The 20,090-nt window shown below is 34.3% G+C and overlaps 2 pseudogenes; both read left to right on the forward strand.

Moving 5' to 3' along the window:
• The first annotated feature begins 1,163 nt into the window (after positions 1-1,163).
• LOC124983003 (prostaglandin E synthase 3-like) lies at positions 1,164-1,657 on the forward strand (annotated as a pseudogene).
• A 9,352-nt stretch (positions 1,658-11,009) lies between these two features.
• Positions 11,010-12,201, forward strand: LOC124982999 (lupus La protein homolog; annotated as a pseudogene).
• The last annotated feature ends 7,889 nt before the right edge of the window (positions 12,202-20,090 follow it).

The following is a 20,090-nucleotide window of genomic DNA, read 5'->3' on the forward strand; positions in this document are numbered from 1 at the left end:
TCCATGGTTGGCTGACTAGATAGCTTTATTCACCAGGGACAAAATATAAATCCCAAAGATATACCCCCAGTGATATACTTCCTTCCTGCCTACAGTTATTTCCCAATTAGAGTACATCAGTGAATTAATTCAATGATCAGGTTACACCTCTAGTAATCTAATGATTTCACCTCAAAAAACTTTTGCACTGTCTTACACATGAGATTTGGGAGGTTACTCATATCTAAACCATAATAGAACTTTCATCATTGAGAGCAGAAAAAAATGAACTCAACCTTTGATCTTCTTCCAGTTTTCTGAAGGAAGGAGTAGAAAGTAAGGAAAGGGAACTCACACAAATAGGTCAATTTGTTGAGTTAGAGTTCAGGGAAGCTGAGGCAGCTGCAATTTGTGGGTTGTGTATCGGAGAGGCAGGTGCTATGCAGAGAAACAACTCCAGAAATCTGCATGAGTTACCTTGAGTCTTTGGGTGAACCCTAAACTATGCATTCATAGAGTGAGATTTCACCAGTCTGGACAGAGAACAATAATGGGACAGTTTCATGTTCTACACAATGGACCTGCCTTAGCATTTTTGCTCCTCCATTCATTGGCTGGGAACGGTCTATGTGGGTAATATAACCTCAATTCAGATGTAGTAGTGAATTTCAGATCACAAAAGTGAGGACTGTAGGCCTGTTATGTTCTCAGAAGTCAGAAATCTGAAAAGTGCATTCTTATGATCACCATTATCCAAATATCAGCTGCATATAAAAGGGCCCATGGAAGCTTTAGGAGGTGAGGAAAGGTGGGTATGTATCTTGATTATGATTAGGGTAATGTTGCAGTATACACTTGTTTAAATTCTTTGGATTACCTAAATGTGTGAATTCTATTGTAAATAATGGTAAAAACATTAGAGAGCTCAGCACTCCTCCCTCGCACGCACGCAGGTTCATCCTCCGACCTCGCGCCCCTTTTCCTACACTTTCCTCTTCTTGGTCCAGGAGCCACTCTCTCTGCGCGGTGAATTCTGGGGATCTAGGTCTAGCCTGCAGCCATGGTCGCCTACGGGAAGCGACTAGAGGCTGCGAACCTGAAGGAAAAGCCAGAGTCGCCATCGAGAGGAGACAACTCCCCAGCAGCTGCTGCTAGAGAGGCTTGCGGACCCCTTGGCCCGTCCCCCTGCCCCGTTCACAATGCAGCCTGCTTCCGCAAAGTGGTATGATGGAAGGGACTGTGTCTTCATTGAATTTTGTGTTGAAGTCAGTAAAGATGTTAATGTAAATTTTGAAAAATCCAAACTTACTTTCAGTTGTCTTGGAGGAAGTGATAATTTTAAACATTTAAATGAAATTGATCTTTTCACTGTATTGATCCAAATGATTTCAAGCATAAAAGAACGGACAGATCAATTTATGTTGTTTACAAAAGGAGAGTCTGGCCAATCATGACCTAGGTTAACAAAAGAAAGGGCAAAGCTTAATTGGCTTAGTGTGGACTTCAATAATTGGAAAGAATGGGAAGATGATTCAGATGAACACATGTCTAATTTTGATCGTTTCTCTGAGATGTTGAACAACATGTGTGGTGATGAGGATGCAGATTTACCAGAGTAGATGGAGCAGTTGATGATTTTCAAGACAGTGATGATGAAAAAATGCCAAATCTGGAGTAAGGAATATTGTTGTCACCTGGATTTTGAGAAAGAAAATTACTTCTTCAAAAGATTTCATAGTTGAAAAAATTCCTGAGTTGATAGCTCTAATGGCAGATGCATTATTTGCCTCCTTTAACCCATTTTTCAACCTTTATTTTATTCCTTCCCCTTTTTTTTTAAAGACGTCACTAAGGGGTGATAATGTACCATTGTATGGGGCAAATTTAGTCAGCTAAGGCACTCTTCTTATGCAGAAGGGATAAAGAAGGACATTTCATACAGCTTAAGGGAAGAATAAATAGGCAAGATATAACAATCATAAATATCTGTGCGGCAAACATTGGCTCATCCATATATGTCAAACAAATGCTTCTTAATTCCAGAAATCAAATAAACCACAACACAATAATACTAGGTGATTTTAACAAACCTCTCTCACCACTGGACAGATCCTCCAAACAAAAATTGAACAAAGAAACCATAGATCTCAATAACACAATCAATAATTTAGACATAATGGACATTCATAGAATATACAAGCCAACAAAGAGCGAATACACTTTCTTCTCAGCAGCACATGGATACTTCTCTAAAATAGACCATATTCTATGCCACAAAGTTAATGTTAGCAAGTACAAGAAGATAGAGATACTACCTTGTATTCTATCAGATCATAATGGATTGAAATTAGAAATAAATGACAGACTAAAAATCAGAAACTACTCCAAAACCTGGACATTAAATAATACGCTATTGTATGATGAATGGATAACACAAGACATCAGAAAGGTAATTTAAAAATTCTTAGAGGTGAATGAGAACAAAGAAACAGCATATCAAAATCTCTGGGACACTATGAAAGCAGTACTTAGAAGAAAATTTATTTCATGGAGTGCATTCAATAAAAGAAGAAACAATCAAAAACTAAGCAACCTAACACTACAGCTCAAAATCCTAGAAAAAGAAGAACAGAGCAACACCAAAAGTAGAAGACAGGAAATAGTTAAAATCAGAGCTGAAATCAATGAAATTGAAACAAAAGAAACAATAGAAATAATTGACAAAATAAATAGTTTGTTCTTTGAAAAAATACACAAAATTGATAAACTCAGCCACAGTAACAAAGAGGAGAGAGAAAACTCAAATTACTAAAATTCAGAATGAACAAGGAAATATCACAACAGACACAATTGAAATACAAAACATAATTAGAAGCTATTTTGAAAATAGATACTCCAACAAAATAGAAAACCTCAAAGACATCAACAGATTTTGAGAGACATATGAATTACCTAAACTGAACCAGGAGGACATACACAATTTAAATAGATCGATTTCAAGTAATGAAATAGAAGAAGTCATTAAAAGCCTACCAACAAAGAAAAGTCCAGGACCAGGTGGATTCTCAGCCGAGGTCTACAAAACCTTTAAAGAAAAGCTCATTCCAATACTTCTCAAAGTTTTCAGAGAAATAGAAGAGGAGGGAACCCTCCCAAACTCATTCTATGAAGCTAATATCACCCTGATACCTAAACCAGACAGAGACACATCGAGGAAAGAAAACTCATACCAATATCCTTAATGAACATTGATGCAAAAATTCTCAAAAAATCATAGCAAATGGCATACAAAAATATATTAAAAAGATACTGCACCATGATCAAGTGGGTTTTATCCCAGGGATGCAAGGTTGGTTCAACATTCGAGAATCAATAAATGTCATTCACCATATCAACAGACTTAAAGTCAAGGATCACATGATTATTTTGATAGATGCAGAAAAAGCATTCTATAAAATACAGCATCCCTTCATGCTCAAAACACTAGAAAAAATAAGGATAGTGGGAACATTCCTTAACATTGTAAAGGCCATCTATGCGAAGCCCATGGCTAATATCATTCTAAATGGTGAAAAACTGAAAGCATTCCCCCTAAAAACTGGAACAAGGCAGGGATGCCCTCTTTCACCACTTCTATTCAACATTGTCCTTGAAAATCTAGCCAGAGCAATTAGACAGACCAAGGAAATTAAAGGAATACAAATAGGAAAAGAAGAACTCAAACTATCCCTATTTGCTGATGACATGATTATATATTTAGAGGAACTAGGAAATTCCACCAGAAACTTTTAGAACTCATAAGTGAATTCAGTAAAGTCACAGGATATAAGATCAATGCTCATAAATCTAATGCATTTTTATACATAAGTGATGAATCTTCAAAAAGAGAAGTTAGGAAAATACCCCATTAGCTTTGAAAAAAATAAAATACTTGGGAATGAATCTCACAGAAGAGGTGAAAGACCTCTACAATGAGAACTACAGAACACTAAAGAAAGAAATTAAAGAAAACCTTAGAAGATGGAAAGATCTCCCATATTCTTGGATAGGCAGAACTAATATTGTCAAAGTGGCCATACTACCAAAAGTGCTATACAGATTCAATGCAATTCCAATTAAAATCCCAATGATGTACCTTACAGAAATAGAGCAAGCAATCATGAAATACATCTGAAAGAATAAGAAACCCAGAATAGCTAAAACAATCCTTAGCAGGAAGAGTGAAGCAGGGGATATCGCAATACCAGAACTTCAACTATACTACAAAGCAATAGTAACAAAACAGCATGGTATTGGCACCAAAATAGACAGGTAGATCAATGGTACAGAATAGAGGACATGGACACAAACCCAAATAAATACAATTTTCTCATACTAGACACAGGGACCAAAAATATGCAAAGGAGAAAAGATAGCCTCTTCAACAAATGGTGTTGGGAAAACTGGAAATACATATGCAGCAGAATGAAAATAAACCCCTATCTCTCACCCTGCACAAAAATCAACTCACAATGGATCAAGGAGCTTGAAATCAGACCAGAGACCCTGCATCTTGTAGTAGAAAAAGTAGGTCCAAATCTTCAACATATTGGCTTAGGATCAGACTTCCTTAACAGGACTCCTATTGCACAAGAAATAAAAGCAAGAATCAATAACTGGGATAGATTCAAACTAAAAAGCTTTCTCTCAGCAAAGGAAACTATCAGCAATGCGAAGAGAGAACCTACAGAGTGAGAGAAGATCTTTGCCACTCATACTTCAGAGACAGCACTAATTTCCAGAATCTATAAAGAACTCAAAAAACTCTACACCAAGAATACAAATAATCCAATCAACAAATGGGCTAAGGAAATGAACAGACATTTCACAGAAGATGTACAAGCAATCAACAGATATATGAAAAAATGTTCCACATCTCTAGTAATAAGAGAAATGCAAATCAGAACCACCCTAAGATTCCATCTCACCCCAATTATAATGTCAATGTGGAAGGCCCTGGGTTTAATCCCCATAACAGCAAATATACAAAATAACTAATTAAGCAGGTAACAGATCTAGAGATTTAATGCAATTTCTATTAAAATCCTAATGACATTTTTACAGAAACAGAAAAAAACAATCCTAAAATTTCTTGTGAAACCAGAAAGATTTCAAATGGCAAAAGCAACCTTGAAAAAGAAAAATAAATACTAAAAAAGCTAGAAATATCTTATTTCCTGGTATCAAATTATTTTATGAAGGCAAAATAATAAACATAGAATGATTCTTGCATAAAGACAGACACATGGACCAACAGAACAGAATTGAAAGCTGAGAAATAATTCCACACATACTTACATGATAAACTAATTTTGGAAAATGATGCTCAGAATACAAATTGGGAGCTGAATCTCCACATGCAGAAGAATGAAATTGGATCTGTACATAATATACAAAAGTCAACTCAAACTGGGTCAAAGACTCAGATATAAAACCTGATACTGTCAAACCCTAGAATACAATAAATAGGTAAATCTTCTTGACATTTTTCTTGGCAATGGATTTGACATTAGAAGAATAGGCAATAAAGGAAAAATAATTAAATGGGACTACATCATACCCAAAACTTTTTGTACTGCAAAGGGAGAAAACCAACAAAATGAGAGGGCAACTTTTTGAATAGAGAAAATATTTGCAGGCTATATATTTGGTAAGGGGTTAATATCTAAAATATATATAGAACTCGTTACATCTCAATACCCCCCCAAATTAATGGACAAATGACTTAAATAGACATTCTTCCAAAGAAGATATACACATAGATAATAAGTATTTGAAAGGGTGTTTAACATGACTAATCATTAGGGAAATGCAAATTAAAACCACAATCAGTTATCACCGAAAGTCTTTTAGGATATCTCTTTATCAGCCATTCTGAGCCATAACAGGAGTTAGCAAGAATTTAGATACTTTCTAAATATACTTTCAGGTAGGAATGTAAATTGTTACAAGCACTGTGGAAAATAGTATGATAGTTCTTCAAAAAATTAGAAATAAAACTACCCTACGTTCCAGCATCTCACTTCTGGATATAAGTCCAAAGGAAATCACTAATTGAAAAGACAATATTATAGCCAGGATATAGAAATGATCTAATTGATAACAGAAGAATTAATAAGGAAAATTTGAATTATATATATATATATATATATGGAATGTAATATTATTTGACCTTTAAGAAGAAAGAAATCTTGCCATTTGCAACACAGAATAACTTGTAGAACATTATGCTAAGTGAGACTCAGAAAGAATATGATCTTACCTGCTATAAAGCCTTAAAAACGTCATAATAATAAAGAGTAGAATGGTGGTCACCAGGGGCTGAAAAGTAGGGGTAAAAGATTTTGCTCAAAGTGTGCCAAAACTATTTTTTAGCCAACAGTTAAAAATTTGGAGAGTTCACATTTTTTTAAGTGGCAAGTCCTCGAGGGAATGAGGGAAATAATGAAAAACATTTGCAAAACACTGCTACAGAAACAGCACATGAATATCTCTAAAATTCACAGACTCATTTACAAAGCAAATTAGGAAGTTATATGAAGATTATTCAATCTCTATTTTTTAACAGAATTAAAAAATGAAATACTTCTGAAAGTTTTAATGTCATCTACATCATTCATTACATTGCAGTATAATAAAAAAAACTGATTTACTTGTCAAGAAAGTGTAGTATTTACTTAACAATGCAATGTCATTTTTCTTCAGGGGGGAGAGGAAGATAGATATATTAAGATCCTTCCTTTGACAACATGGATGAATCTGGAGGGTGTTACACTAAATAAATTAAGTCATACAATAGGACTAATACTACCTATCATTCCACTTATGTCAGGAATCTGTAGTCAATCTCAGAAACATGGAGTAGAATGGTTGCTGCTGGACCTAGGGGAGAAGAGAAGGGAGTGTATCAAAAGTATAAAATTTCATATGTGCAGGATGAATAAGTCCTGGAAACCTAATATACAGCATTGTGTCTATTGTTTTAAATACTGTACTATATATAAAGATTTGCTAAGAGCATAGATTTTATATATATATTAGTGTTTGTATCATGAAAGTAAAAAAAGAGGATGCATGAAAATAAATGATGTGGAGCTCAAGAAAGTGATGCATCCTAGAGATACAGTTTTGAGAGTCATTGATATAATTGGTTTTCATTGTCATGGTAGTGATCAGACTTTTGAGGAGATTGGAGTGTGTAGAAATTAGGACAACCATAGAACACCAACTTCAATGGGAGGTAGAGAAATTTGAACTAGAAATGAAGACTAAGAAGATTTCATCGAAGAAATGGGAAAGCCAAGGAAGTAGAGGGGTCGTTTATGGGATTAGATTTGACCAAAGAGTACATAAGGTGAGAACTTATGTGTAAGTCTAATCATTTGAAGGAGTATGATTACTGTTGCCAGAAGAGTTACAGTGGAGTAGGTCAATGCAAAATGCAGGGAAGGCATGACCAAGTAGCATTGCTGGCTGATTCTCTGACCTCTTCCTTACTAAATTTCACCTCCCCTGAGTACATGATAAATCAGTAAGCTTCCTGGTATAAAATACTCTTCATACACAAAAATAAAAGTAATTCTTCATAAACTTGAACATGGAGTAGCATTCAGGCAAGTACTGGAGATACTGGAAAGAATGAGCAAGGAGGAGATGGGGTAACAGTCGTCAAATACAATATGGAAATTTTGCCATTGTTTCAGGTTTTGGAATTAATGGCTCATATATAATATTAGCAAGTCTTATTTATTTGAATTTTAATTGTTCAACTAAGAAAATATATGTAATCTATTAATAATAATCACTACTCAATACTTGTTATTTTATTCAATATCTCATTATCTTTTCTACCTCTGTATTTTACAATATAAAATAGAGAACAGAAAATAACTTATGTGCCTGCTTGTTCCTATAGTCCAAGAAACTGACAGTTATATCTACATAAATTTTAGGACTTAGACAAAATAAAGACCACCTTTCATTCCAAAAACCTGTGCAATGTATGCATTTATGACATACTTTTTTTCTAGATCTTAAACGTTCTGTAGAAAAATTCAATTAAACTCTAAGTTTTTCTCATATATTTGCCTAGAATTAAACTTTCACAAAGGAAATTATCAAAATTTTACTTCAGGAAAATTATTATAGAAAAGTGCAGAAAAGTAATATATGTTTTAAAAATTTAGAAAACATTTATATTGCTCTTTCATAATGACCATTTTGTTCACAACTAACACACCTTTATTTTCTTCCTTATAGATACCATGGGTGTGCGAGACCTGTTTATGGTGAGTCATTCCCTGAGATGATTTTGTGCCTTCAATTCTAAGGCTCAGTTGTTAGCTTTTGTGACCATTAAAAAGTATTAGTGTCATTTGCAGCTTTAGACACATGGTGGGAAAGCATCATTCCATCTTGGCTAGCAGCTTTGCCTTCCTGAAACTGGCCAATAGCTATCTAGTATCTTTTGACTTGTTGACATTTTCCTTACCAGGGCCCAAACGATCTTTTATGTATTCTATGAATTTGCAGTTCTTGAATTTTTCTCCTCATGTACCTTGATGGGAGGGTATGACACCTTTCCATATAATGAGCTTAAATGTCTTTCTAATCCATTGTCTGAAAAAGTGGTGTACAGCTACAGAATACAGGATACAGAAAAAAAAAAAGTCAGATTGTGAATGTCCTCAGTATGTCTCTTAGGTTTTAGTGAAAAGTAACAAATTATAAATGTTCTCACAGGTATTTTTTTTTTTTGCTGACTAATATTCCATTGTGTATATATACATTTTCTTTTTTTTTAATTCATTTTTATTGTAAACAAATGGGATACATCTTGTTTCTCTGTTTGTACGTGAAGTAGAGGCATACCATTTGTGTAATCATACATTTACCTAGGGTAATAGTTTTTGATTCATTCTGTTATTTTTTTTCTCCCCCCCACCCTTCCCACCACTCTTATTCTCTATAGAGTCCCTCCTTCCTTCATTCTTGCCCCCTTTCCACCCCTATATGTATCATCATCCGCTTATCAGTGAGCTCATTGGTCCTTTGGTTTTTTGAGATTGGCTTATCTCACTTAGCATGATATTCTCCAACTGCATCCATTTGCCTGCAAATGCCATAATTTTATTATTCTTTATGGCTGAGTAATATTTCATTGTATATATACACCACAGTTTTTTTTTATCCATTCATCAATTGAGGGGCATTTAGGTTGGTTCCACAATCTGGCTATTGTGAATTGAGCAGCTATGAACATTGATGTGGCTGTATCTCTGTAGTATGCTGATTTTAAGTCCTTTGGGTATAGGCCAAAGAGTGGGATAGCTGGGTCAAATGGTGGTTCCATTCCAAGTTTTCTAAGGAGTCTCCACACTGCTTTCCAGAGTGGCTGCATTCATTTGCAGCCCCACCAACAATGTATGAGTGTACCTTTTTCCCCACATTCTCTCCAATACCTATTGTTGCTAGCATTCTTGATAATCACCATTCTAATTGGGGTGAGATGGAATCTTAAGGTAGTTTTCTCACAGGTATTTTTAAAGTAACTGTAGTATAAAATACATCTAGAAGTTATAAATTCACATATAATGGAATTCTTTCATTTATTAATACAAAACAGTAAAAATGACTAGGATTTCTGCCAGATCCTTGTGCTCTGTAACAGATTCTTCTTGTTTTGGAAGATCTTGTGCCACAGTTAGGTCAGGTGAACAAATCCCTTCCTGATTTCAAAGCATATTCTACCTGACAGCAATTCCATTGTTATCAAAGAAACAAGAGAGCAAAAGCTTCTTGAAAACAAGAAAAAATTCTGGAAGGCTCTTTTATGTCAATCTTTTGTACTATGAAGACATTTTGTAGTTTAAACTTTGTGCTCTTTTTGTTTTGTTTGTTTGTTTTGGTACTGGCGATTTAACCCAGGGGCAATTTACCCCTGCGCTACATCCCCAGTCATTTTTAACTTTTTGTTTTGAGACAGAGGCTAAGATGCTTAGGTCCTTGTTAAACAGTTAAGTCTGGTCTTGAGTCTCTGAGGTTACGGGTGTGCTTGCCATGCCTGGCTAGCTTTCATTTTTTATGTTTCTACGGGTTCATCACATTAGCTTACTTGTATTGAGTTTGATAATTAAATTCTAAATTTACATCATTCAGTTACACTGTATTTTCATTGATCATGAAAACAAATCTTTCCAATTTCAAAAGTATGGACATTCTGACATTTGTCATTTGTACTTTGTTATGTCTAATGAGCAGGCAAAATACTAATATTAGTATACTGAAGGAAGGTTTATTATGTTTATTAAAATCTACACAGGTAGATATCACAATATTAGAAATTATAACACTTTTTCGGTTTTCTGACTTCATTTACTTTCCTTTCTTATCTCTGCCCGCTCACCTTCGCTGATTATTCATCCCAATAAAGGTAAATGTTCCTAATTTTTTTCATGTCTACAGTCCTGATATTTTTTTCTGGCCAAGATAACAACTCAGCAGTACTTAAATGTTTGGTGCCTGGAAGAATTTCTCTGTTAAGGTACTATATTGTTCTGTAATTCTGATTTTATTAATAATTAATAAATATAAACATCAAGCTACAAAACATTTTTTGTTAAGGTACTATATTGTTCTGTAATTCTGATTTTATTAACATTAATAAATGTAAACATCAAGCTACTAAACTTTTTTTTTCAAATTAGACCTTTTTTAGCATTTAGTTTGTTTAGTCTTCAAGTACCAATATAAAGTCTCTATGTTAGCTCAAATTTCCTTAATCCAAATAGAATGCTGATGGGCAAAACTAACCCTACCCTAGTCCATAGGATTTTTATGTTGTAGAAGATGAAATATTAAAAAGGAAAGAACAGTTTTACTTTCCTTTTTTAAAATTGTTTTTTAAGGCAGTGCTGCAAAGTGGAGACGTTAGGTTGTTGTTAGTGAGCTTGTGGTGCACTTGCGGGGCCTGGACCTTAAAGATAGCCACAATGGCTGAAAATGGTGATAATGAAAAAATGACTGCTCTGGAGGCCAAAGTCTGTCATCAAATTGAGTATTATTTTGGAGACTTCAATTTGCCATGACAAATTTTTAAAGGAACAGATCAAGTTGGACGAAGTCTGGATATCCTTGGAAATAATGATAAAATTCAACAAGTTAAACCACCTAACAACAGACTTTAATGTAATTATGGAAGCATTGAGCAAATCTAAGGCAGAACTTATGGAAATCAGTGAAGAAAAAACTAAAATCAGAAGATCTCGAAGCAATCCCCTCCCAGAAGTGACTGATGAGTAAAAAAATGATGTAAAAAACAGATGTGTTTATATTAAAGACTTTCCAACTGATGCAACCCTTGATGACCTAAAAGAATGACTAGAAGATAAAAGTCAAGTACTGAATATTCAGATGAGAAGGACATTGCACAAAGCATTTAAGGGATCAATATTTGCTATGTTTGATAGCATTGACTCTGCAAAGAAGTTTGTAGAGACCCCTGGCCAAAAGTACAAAGACACAGATTTGCTAATACTTTTTTAAGGAAGATTACTTTGCAAAGAAAAATGAAGAAAGAAAGCAAAATAAAGTGGAAGCTAAGTTAAGAGCTAAGCAAGAGCAAGAAGAAAAACAAAAGTTTGCAGAAAATGCTGAAATGAAATCTCTAGAAGAAAAGATCTGATGTTTGCTGAATTTTTCAGGTGACTTAGATGATCAGACCTGTAGAGAAGATCTGCATATCCTTTTTTCAAATCATGGTGAAATAAAATGGATAGACTTTGTTAGAGGAGCAAAAGAGGGATTTATTCTTTTTAAAGAAAAAGTCAAGGAAGCACTGGATAAAGCCAAAGATGCAAACAATGGTACTCTACAATTAAGGAACAATGAAGTGACTTGGCAAGAAAAGGCAACTTTGGAAAAAATCATGAAAGACCAACAAGAATCCCTAAACAAATGGAAGTCAAAAGGTCACAGATTTAAAGGAAAAGAAAAGGGTAATAAAGCTGCCCAGCCTGGGTCTAAAGGAAAAGTCCAGTTTCAGGGCAAGAAAACAAAATTTAATAATGATGAAGACCGTGATGAAAATGGTGCAGCAGGAACAGTGAAAAGAGCAAGAGAAGAAACAAAGAAGAGCCTGCATCAAAGCAGCAGAAAGCAGAAAATGGTGCCGGAGACCAGTAGTTTAGTAAATGTATTTTTTTTTAAATTCATTGTAGTTAGGTTTTAAGCTGCTTTTTGTCTTTGGAAACTTTTAAAAAGAAAACCAAATTAGGTCCACTTCAATGTCCACTTGTAAAAAAAGAAAAATTTTGTTTAACTTGTCTTTTTTTGTGATATCCAAGTGAGGGTGTTTTGTTTTGTTTTTTAACATATAGTTCTGTTTGTGTTCAGAAGATTCAAATATCAAAAGGAAGATTCTTCCACTAAATTGCCTTTGTAATATGAGAATGTATTAGAACAAACTCATAAAATATATACTACATAAAAAGAAAAAAATATTTTTAGTTGTCTATGTACCTTTATTTTTTATTTATTTTTATGTGATGCTGAGGATCAAACCCAGTACCTCACGCATGCAAGGCAAGCACTCTACCACTGAGCCACAACCCCAGCCCTTACTATCCTTTTGATTTGTAGAAATGAACAGTTATTCTTCAGAGTGCTCCATCCTTATTTTCCATACAAAACTTTGTTCACGGTCCAATATCTTCTTTAAGAATGCTCAAAATATAGAGCATTGAGGTTTTGGATTCAAATTGTCTAAAAGCATTTATTATTTTTTTATGGATTGATTCTCACAATTTGAATTTCATGGGGGTGGAAATGATCAAAATATATGCATATATGAATATGCCACAATAAAACCCATTGTTCTGTATAATTAATATGTACTTTAGTTTTTATTATTTTATTATTTTATTTATTTTTAAATAAAAATAAATAGATGCAAGTGAAAAAACAAATTTCATTCGTCCAGAGGCTTGTAGCCTATATTCTATGAATTCTTATCTCTTTTGAAAATAAAAAGTGTGTAACATAAACAGGATTATCCCTACTTAAAAATGATTTTCTATGCTTATGATATCTCTTAAGGACAAAATAATATCAAGGAGGTCTCCAAAAAGGAAATATCAGTTAACCTGAAAATAGTGCTTTTGCATTAATGTCTATCAGAGATAAAGAGGTTTAAGACATATAACATGACAAAAAAGTTGATGTGGAATTGTGTTTTTAATGTCTAAGAGCATATCTGCAAACAGTTTTAGTTCTTCTTTACAACTTGGATGTCTTTTATTTTTCTTGCTTAATAATTCTGACTAGAACTTTCTAGTACCATGTTGAATAAAGCATAAAAGTAGACATGCTTGCCTTGTCCCTGATCTTAGGGGAAAAACTATGAGTTTTGCACCATAAAGTATGATGTTCACTGTGGGGTTTTCATATGTAGCTTTTACACATTATGTGGAAGTAGTTTCTTTCAATCCTAATTTGCTAATAGTTTTTGTCATAAAAAAGTGGTAAATTTTGTCCAATATTTCTTCTACCTCAATTGGGACAATTATGTAGTTTTCTACCCTACCTTCTGTCTATGTGGTTTATTATACTGATCAATGTTGATATGTACATCTATCCTTGCATTCCAGGAATGAATTCCACTTAGACATGGTGCATACTCCTTTTATTATGCTGCAGAATTCAGTTTACTATTATTTTTGTTGAACATTTTTGCATCAATGTTGATAAAGAGATAATGGTCTGTAGTTTTCTTGTGTTTTTGTCTAGCTTTGGTATTAGGGTAATGCTGGCCTTAAAGAATGAGCTAGGTTAGGTCCCCTCTTCAAGTTTTTGGGATGATTTGAGGAGGATTGGCATTGTTTTTTCTTTAAATGTTTGGTATATTTCACCAGCAGAGCCATTAGTTGGAGTCCTTTTCTTTGTCTGGTTTTTGATTATTGATTCAATCTCTTACCACTTCCAGGTCTGTCCAGATTTTGTTTCTTGACTTAGTCTTAGTGGACTTTGTTTCCAGCAGTTTGTCCTTTTCACATAAGTTATCCAGTCTGTTGGCACACAGTTGTTTATAATACTCCAATAATCCTTTTATTTTCTGTGGAATTAGTAGTAATAATATCCCAATTTTTACAATTTTAGTCTTCTCCCTGTTTTTCTTGGTTAATTTTTGTTGATCTTATTGATTTTTAAAAATAACCAACATTTGGTATCTTTGATCTCTATTTTGTTCATCTCTGCTTTAATTCTTATTAATTTCTTCCTTCTCTGACTTTGGGTTTAGATTGCTGTTCTTTTTTCTATGTTAAGTCAGGCTATTGATTTGAGATCTTTCTTTCTTTTTAAATGTGAGTATTTGTAACTTTCACCCACATCGCACCTTTCACTATAATCTGTGTTTTGGCATTGTAGAGTTTTCACCTCTGTATTTCTCCAGTGTTTTCTAATTTGTCTTGTGATGTCTTCCTTGATCCCTTGATTGGCGATTGAGTTTTTAATTTCCATAGATTTGTGAATTTTCTGGTTTTACTTCTGTTACTGATTTATAACTTTATCCTGTTGTGGTAGGAGAAGATGCTTTATATTATATCTGTCTTTTTAATCCTATCCAAACTTAGTGGCCTAACATATATTGTGAAAGATGTCTCATGTACTTAAGAAGAATAAGATGGGGCTGGGGTTGTGGCTCAGTGGTAGAGTGCTTACCTCGCTTGTGAGAGGCACTGGGTTCGATTCTCAGCACCACATGTAAATAAATGAATAGAATAAATGCCCATCAACATCTAAAAAATATTAAAAAAAAGAAGAAGAAGATATTTTTTGATATTGGACAGAGTGCTCTGTATATATCTGTTAGATGTAATTTGTTTACTGGGTTAAGTGTTCTTTCTTACTTTTTATCTTGTTATTCTGGCAATAATTCAGAGCAGGATATTGATATCTTTATTATTGCAGAACCATATCTCCTTGAATTCTGCAAGTTTCTGACTGATGTATTTTGATTATTAGATAAATGTTATTATACATTTTGCTGCATTGATTTTTTTAATTAACATAGAATGTGCTTTCTTATCCTTTATTGTCGGGGTTTCCGGGACCCCCAGCCTTGGGCATGGTCAAGATGGCGCCTGACGCTGAGCCAAAAGCGGCCAGCTATACAGTAAACAACTAGCGAATTCCAATGATTGGCTAGTTAACGATGTGATTAGAGCATGCCCCCCTCGTGTACCTATCCTATGCTTGCAGCTGTCCGCGTTTACCTCGTGTACTCTCCCCTGATTGGTTGAAGTGTATATAAGCCTGGTGGGTGGGAGAGTAGGGGGGCGAAGGCTGAAGCTGAGAGTGCGCGGAAGCTGGGAGTAAGAAGAAGCCGAGAGAAGAGAAGCTGGAAGTGCGCGGAAGCTGGGAGTAAGAAGAAGCTGAGAGAAGAGAAGCTGGGAGTGCGCGGAAGCTGGGAGTAAGAGAAGTGTAGGAGAGGGACTGTGCATAATAAATTTCCAAAGCTTCAGACATTTGTCGTGTCTCTCTCTGCGGCCAGAGGGAGCGCGATACTTTATAACCTTTTAAAATGTAAAGTCTTTTTTGTCTGGTATTTGTATAAGCATACCTGCTTGTTTGGGTTACTATTTTTTAGATTATTTGTGTCTTTGGATCTATAGTGAGTGGAGTCCCTTGGAGATTGTATATAGTTGGATCATGTATTTTAATCTTTATCTGTTTTGATTGTAAGTTTAACTACTTATATTTAAAATAATTTCTGATAAGGAGTATTCATTTTTTTTGTTCTCCATATATCTTATAGCTGCCTTTTCTTTTTCTTTTTTGTAGTGCAAAGAATGAACCCAGGATCTCATATATGCTAAGCAAGTGCTCTACCATAGAGCTACATCTCTAGTCTGCCTCATAGCTTTTATCTCTTTGATTTCCTGTATTATTGTCTTATGTGCTTAGTTGATATTTTTGTGGTTGAAAACTGGGCATTTGAATCTCCTAATGTGATAACTCTGGTAATCCAGGATTTGCTATTTTGCTATTATTTTAGATTATGTATAAAAATGTTTTAGGCTGTATGTCAAAGGTCATAATAATGTACAAAATTAAGGTCTTCTCAGGTTTTTTCTAAATCTGTGCCATTTATTCACTTGGTATATGTGGCCATTTTATAATTTTCTCCTTATATGCAGTTGCTTTTGAGAGTCCTAGTTTTTAATGTTTGATTTACAAGAGGAAAATGAAGGAAAGAGATGAGGGTGTCAGCCCTTGAAATCTTCTGGTAGTCACTTCAGTCGAGAGGGGCTGTCCACAATGAAATGAGTATATCAATGGCCCCCTACGTCAATTCATAATAAGAGTACAGATTCCTGGGTTTGGAGGTCAGAGTACTTTTAGTCCACCCAGTCAGTTGGCAGTGAACTGCTCTGGGTAGCTGCTAGTTTGCAAGAACTGAAATTCACCTTTTATTAAACATTTACCTGGAACTTTCAAACCTTCCATACACTCCAGAATTCTCAGATATTTTATCAGACAGATCCTGCCGTTGTAGTTGTTACCTAGATTGAGAGACAGTTTCCTGGTGCTTCCTACTCTTCTATCTTCTCACAATCCTCCTCTGCCTTGCCTCCTGCTATAACTTTATATTTTTGCATTTATGCCTTTTATTCCTTGTTTTGGTATTTTCTTTAATTTTTTTTTTATTTATCTCTGTCCTTCTAGTGGGTATTTTGCAAATGTTGTTGCTTTTGATCATTTGGTTTTATTTCTGTACACAGTTTTTATTGTCTGTTTGTTTTTAGTTGAATGTTGAATATAACATTAGAAAAACAGGGACAATTTGAGACTGTTTACAATTCTTTCTCCAGGAAGAATTTACTTTTCCTTTTGGCAGGTAGTTAGGGTAAAGTTTAGACCACCTTTATTTATTCTGAGATTGTTTGAAGTTGAGTTTCAGTCTCAGAGCTGTTTTTTTTTTAATACTTATTTCAAAAGTGTAGCCCTTTAGGAGTACCTGATAAAACCCTTCCTCATCAATAGGCCCTAATGTATACCCCCACACCTATATACCAGTGAGTCTAGCTAAAGTTCTATACATTTTCTTAGCATCTCACTCACTACTTTCTGTTAACTTTCAAGTCCGCTTGGCCACCAATTCTAAGTTTGCAAATGTTTTGAAAAGGAAAAGCAGGACCAAATGTCAAGCTTATCTCTCTGGGCTTCACTTCTTTCCAGTGTCTTGTTCCCCCAAATAATCACTGCTTTAGCAGTGAGTAAGAAAAAATAATCATCCAGATTTCATAGTTGCTTTTAACAGGAGTATAACCTTATCTACTGTAATTGGAACCAAACATTCTGCAGTATGGTTTTGGGAAGTGAGTGAGGAGTTAAACTTGGCATTAGCTTCTTTCTCATTTTGGGTAACTCCCTGAAGTATGCTATTATGTTTGAACTCTTAATCACTACAAACTTTAAATGTCACAAATTCTGCTTTTAGGCATGTTATATCATCAGTTTTCTATCCAAAATGAATCAAATTAAATATAAAATATTGCATATATTCAGGTTTATCACTCAATTATAGAAAAAGTGCTAGAGGAAAACCCCTCATTTTTAAAAAGTTTCTCCTTTTCAAGAATGTAAAGAAAATAAAATTTTGGCTCTTCTAGAAATTTAAGAATTGTTTTAATCCTTTAATAATGCATGTCTTTTCTTTTAATAATAGATATTTGTATTTATACCTGCTTAATTTTATAGACTGACTTACTAAATGCCACGCCAAGTACTTCATGGTTATCAGCAACAAAATCACTATATCTCCTAAAATTAAAGGAGCTAAACAAAGCAAAAACTATTCAAAGCTGTGATTCAGACCCAGGTGTGTTTGACTCTACAATTCATGCCATTTCCAGTTATACCAAAGTTCATTCTTTTTAATTGTCATCTACTACATACCAGAGGCTTCATTTAAATTATCTTATTTAATTCCCACTAGTAATTCTAACCAGTAGGATTATTATACCCATTTTATAGTTGACAAAACTGATTATAAGTAAAATTAAGCAAAAACTATGCAAAGCTGTGATTCAGACCCAGGTGTGTTTGACTCTACAATTCATGCCATTTCCAATTATACCAAAGTTCATTCTTATGAAAACTAATGATATGAACTTTCCCTAAAGCTTAGTGATGTTTTTACTTGACCACCTCAAAAGTCCAAGAAATCTATTATTTTCCTTTCTTTTTCACTGAAATTACACAAATATTTCAGTAAGACTATTTATTACAGATTGATATTTTATGTAGCTTTAATGATTTATAGTACCCCAGTTTATTGGTAGTATGACTTACCCAAATTAAGGATAAGATGTCCATTGCATAGAGTAACAATAAAAAGGAAAGAAGTAAATTATCACTAATTGCCTATATCCCTATTTCTACACTCCTGGCTTTAGGGAAGATTAGTTTCATGTATTTATGCCTGATTTTCTTTGAGGTAGATGTGGCTTATACCAGACATCATAGGGATAAATCTTCTGGGACTATGAGCTTGATCTATGTGCATTCATCTATCTTGGGAGGTGTACTAAAGAATTGGGTGTTAAGAGTGTTATGTAAACTAGAGAAGTATAACACTTTTTAAAATGTTTGTCCAAGCTGCTGTTCTTTAGCGAAGTTTCAATTTCTCATTGATCCCTATGGTTCAAAAGTTGTTTCTCTCTTAAAACCCAATAAAAAAAGAAATGATTGCATAATTAATGACTAAACTGCTTTTAAAATATCACTGGTGAGGGAAGGGGAATCTACCAGGTCCAGCTAATGGACAAATTAGTTTCAGACTTGTCCTCCCACTGTAAGCTGCTATAAAATAGGCAAAATATATTAAGCAACTCTATTTTGGCACAGGCAATAAACAGTGCAGGATGGTATTTCTCAAAAAAAAAACTGTGTGTGTGTGGGGTACACACTGTGGAGACTACACGCAAGTCATGTATATGATTTACAAAGCAGAAAGCAGTGATGTCACTCAATTAAAACAGAGATCAGTGTTCAGAATTCAAGAATGATGGGGATCCAGTTTGTGGGAACTGATACCAGAAAGGAGAAGAAGAGAGACCCATTAGTCTTTATGGTAGATTCCTTTGGGTCCTTGATGGACCCAAAATGCTAGACCACATTTAGATAAAGCCTAGGAGAAAACCACTTATGTGAGAGTGAGTGCTGAATAGAGATACTGAAGATTTCATAGTCCTGAGAGAGAGCAGAATTCTGACTCGAGAAAACTGCAGCAACCATATTAGGCATTTATATGAAATGCCAGAAATGCTTTAAGAATAAGGACCATATCCTAAGACCATGTTCAAAACTGAAATTGATCTGCCTCTAAATTATTGTAAAATAAGGCAGGATCAAAAGGATTCACCACTAATTTAATGCCCTGATAGAACAAAATTCAATGCCCTTTAAAAAAAGATATAATCCAGACTCGTGTCAGTGTAGCACTCACAATGTCTAGCATACAATTGGATATTGCTAGGCACATAAAGTAGAAAATTATGCTCCCTAAGGAATATAAAAGGAGCTAACAGTAATGGCCCCTCAAGTGACACTAATGTTGAAATGATCAAGTAAGAAATTTGGAGCAATTGTTACAATGATGCTCAAGATTTTAAGATGAACATAACAATTGAGTGTATAGGGATTCTCAGAAAAAAAAACATAGAAGCTATATGTAAAAAGAAAAAACAAATATAATACTAGAATTTTATTTCAAATTTGGTGGAGAAATACAAATTTGAAGTGAAAAATCTACCAGATGGGCTTATAGACACTTTGTAATAAAAGTGCCAGTGAATTTGAAAAGATATCAATAGAAATCAATCTGAAAAAAAGAAAGGGAAGACCTTACAAGAAATGAACAGTCTCAGTGACTTGTGGAATCAAGCCAAATATTCTAAAATATATGAATTGAAGTTTAGTAAAAAATATTGGTCGACATTTTGGAGAAACTCAGTTGACTCCAAATATAAGAAAGCAGCATGTAGGCACATCACATCATGGCACAACAT

This window comes from Sciurus carolinensis, chromosome 4 (genome assembly GCF_902686445.1).
Source record: "Sciurus carolinensis chromosome 4, mSciCar1.2, whole genome shotgun sequence".
NCBI classification, from domain to species: Eukaryota; Metazoa; Chordata; class Mammalia; order Rodentia; family Sciuridae; genus Sciurus; species Sciurus carolinensis.